This window comes from Apium graveolens, unplaced genomic scaffold (assembly GCF_009905375.1).
Source record: "Apium graveolens cultivar Ventura unplaced genomic scaffold, ASM990537v1 ctg5281, whole genome shotgun sequence".
NCBI lineage: Eukaryota > Viridiplantae > Streptophyta > Magnoliopsida > Apiales > Apiaceae > Apium > Apium graveolens.
The window spans coordinates 43,820-47,325 of record NW_027418909.1 but is presented as its reverse complement, the minus strand read 5'-3'; positions in this window follow the sequence as shown (position 1 = coordinate 47,325).

The window sequence follows — 3,506 nt, the reverse complement described above, 5'->3', positions numbered from 1 at the left end:
ATTACAAGTTGGTCAACACCCAGCATCACTCATCTGACAATCATCGGCACAAGAGCATATCCAATTTGTCTAAGGGACCAAGAACTAGTCATACAAACCTTTCATTTAGCTAGCAATCGAATCATGAGATTTAAACCCGTTCAATGGGAATGAGATTCTTCTAATACAAGCTTATACTGAAATGTAATTATCAGTTTTATTAACCAAGTTAAAATTCATCCTACTCTCTAGTAATCTACTGACACGTCTAAGGTGAGAAGTCCTGCTAGGTAATTAAAAATAAGTCTCGCATAATTTTTATCAACAAAAAGATAAGAAGCCATTTCAGTTAATGAAAAGAATGAATTCAGTTCAAGACAATGTTAAGAAAACAATGAATTCAGCTCAAGACAGTATGCATACCTTATATCCATAGGTCAAATAACCCCCTAAAAACTTAAATTTCCTCTTGTATACGGCCAATAGAAGATCAGTTGCCCCCTAAATAGAAGAATTTAGATCTTATAAATGTCGTAATCGAGGCCCTTTTCGATCGAGTACTCAACAGAAGCAGGTCTCTGAGAGCCTTCCACCTTGGGAACTGTCAGTTACTGAGTCAACTACTGAGTCAAGTGGCGAGTCAGGTACATTTTCCATTTCTAAATCGGACATGTTTCTCGACGAGTCAGTGCAATACGAGAGAGATGAGAGATTTGTAGTAGTAATATGAGATAGTTTTGTACGAGATATTGAGAAAAGAGAACAAAATAGAGTTCTTGAGAGTGAAGATGCCATTGATTTTAATGGAGAAAATTTTGAGTTTGAGCCCTAGAATTGGGAAGATTAGGGGAAAATGAACATACAAATCAATCAAAAAAGGCTAAAATCAAAATAAACATTTATGTATGTATAAATTTTGCATAACGAGGAGAGTAGACAAGGAGAAGAGCGGGGGAGAGAGAAAGGAAGAGAGAGATGAGAGAGAGACATTCAGATCTGTGAAGCAATTAGACTGCACTATTTGTTAAGGCGGGGTGTCATTTGGGGAAAAATGGGAAAGAGCGGTCCATTTGCCGCTTCAATTTTCACATGTTTTGCCCTTATACAGCTTATATTTCAATAGAATTTTTATTAAAATTTAAGTAAATTAAATATTAAAAACTATTTTACACATATATATATATTCATATATTTATATTTGATAATTTGTGTATATGACTTCAATCAATATATCTTAACATTCACACGGTTGGATCGTTGAAAAAATTATACAAAAAAATTATATTGGTAGTCGGGAACGAATCTTGTGTTTGGAAGTAGTGATTTTACCACAATTTTCTATTTTCGTCATTCAAGATGAATTTAATAATTTTTTCTTATGACTAAAATCGATATATCTTAACATCCGTACGGTTGGATCGTCGAAAAATCATTTTAAAAAATTAATCCTGTAAATCGGGAATGAGTCTCGTTGTCGGGAGGGGTACTTTTACCAGATTTTTCTAATCCTGGCATGCAAAATGAATTTCAAATTTTTTAATAATTTTTTCGTATGACTAAAATCGATATATCCCAACATCCGTACGGTTGGATCGTCGAAAAATCATTTTAAAAAATTAATCCTGTAAATCGGGAACGAGTCTCATTGTCGGGAGGGGTACTTTTACCAGATTTTTTTAATCCTGACATTCGAGATGAATTTCAAATTTTTTAATACTTTTTTCATGTGACTAAAATGAGTATTTCTTAACATCCGTACGGTTGGATCGTCGAAAAATCATTTTAAAAAATTAATCATGTAAATCGGGAACGAGTCTCGTTGTCGGGAGAGATACATTTACCAGATTTTTCTAATCTTGACATGCAAAATGAATTTCAAATTTTTAATAATTTTTTCTTATGACTAAAATCGATATATCCTAACATCCGTATGGTTGGATCGTCAAAAAATCATTTTAAAAAATTAATCTTGTAAATCGGGAACGAGTCTCGTTGTCGGGAGGGGTACTTTTACCAGATTTTTCTAATCCAGGTATGCAAAATGAATTTCAAATTTTTTAATAATTTTTTCGTATGACTAAAATCGATATATCTTAACATCCGTATGGTTGGATCGTTGAAAAATCATTTTAAAAAATTAATCCTGTAAATCGGGAATGAGTCTCGTTGTCGGGAGGGGTACTTTTACCAGATTTTTCTAATCATGGCATGCAAAATGAATTTCAAATTTTTTAATAATTTTTTTGTATGAATAAAATCGATATATCCTAACATCCGTACGGTTGGATCATCGAAAAATCATTTTAAAAAATTAATCCTGTAAATCGGGAATGAGTCTCGTTGTCGGGAGGGGTACTTTTACCAGATTTTTCTAATCCTGACATGCAAAATTAATTTCAAATTTTTTAATAATTTTTTCTTATAAAATCAATATATCCTAACATCCGTACGGTTGGATCGTCAAAAAATTATTTTAAAAAATTAATCTTGTAAATCGGGAACGAGTCTCGTTGTCGGGAGGGGTACTTTTACCAGATTTTTCTAATCCTGGCATGCAAAATGAATTTCAAATTTTTTAATAATTTTTTCTTATGACTAAAATCGATATATCCTAACATCCGTACGGTTGGATCATCGAAAAATCATTTTAAAAAATTAATCCTGTAAATCGGGAACGAGTCTCGTTGTCGGGAGGGGTACTTTTACCAGATTTTTCTAATCCTGGCATGCAAAATGAATTTCAAATTTTTTAATAATTTTTTCGTATGACTAAAATCGATATATCCTAACATCAGTACGGTTGGATCGTAGAAAAATCATTTTAAAAAATTAATCCTGTAAATCGGGAACGAGTCTCGTTGTCGGGAGGGGTACTTTTACCAGATTTTTCTAATCCTGGCATGCAAAATTTATTTCAAATTTTTTAATAATTTGTTCTTATGACTAAAATCGATATATCTTAACATCCGTACGGTTGGATCGTCGAAAAATTATTTTAAAAAATTAATCCTGTAAATCGGGAACGAGTCTCGTTGTCGGGAGGGGTACTTTTACCATATTTTTCTAATCCTGACATTCGAGATGAATTTCAAATTTTTTAATACTTTTTTCATGTGACTAAAATGAGTATTTCTTAATATCCTTACGGTTGTATCCTCTAAAAAATAATTAAAAAAATTTATCTTTTTCATCAGGTATGAAAAAAATCTAGTACGAGGCAACACCCAACGGTTTTTTATGAAAAAGTCTTGTTTGAAATAAATTGTTACAACAGGGTTTTTGATAAAAACCGTTGTCTTAGATGATCAACTTTTTTAAATCTTACGGCTGATATTAAATCTAGTTTTAATCAACGGCTCTAATTACACTAACTCAACAATCCAAGTGAATGTTTTTTCCCCAATCACATGGTGCCACCTCATCACAAGCAACACTTCAGAAATTTCAAGAATCAGACTTACAGACAACGGTTTTTTATGAAAAAAGTTTGTCTTAGATGAACATTGACAACATTTATTTGAACAAAA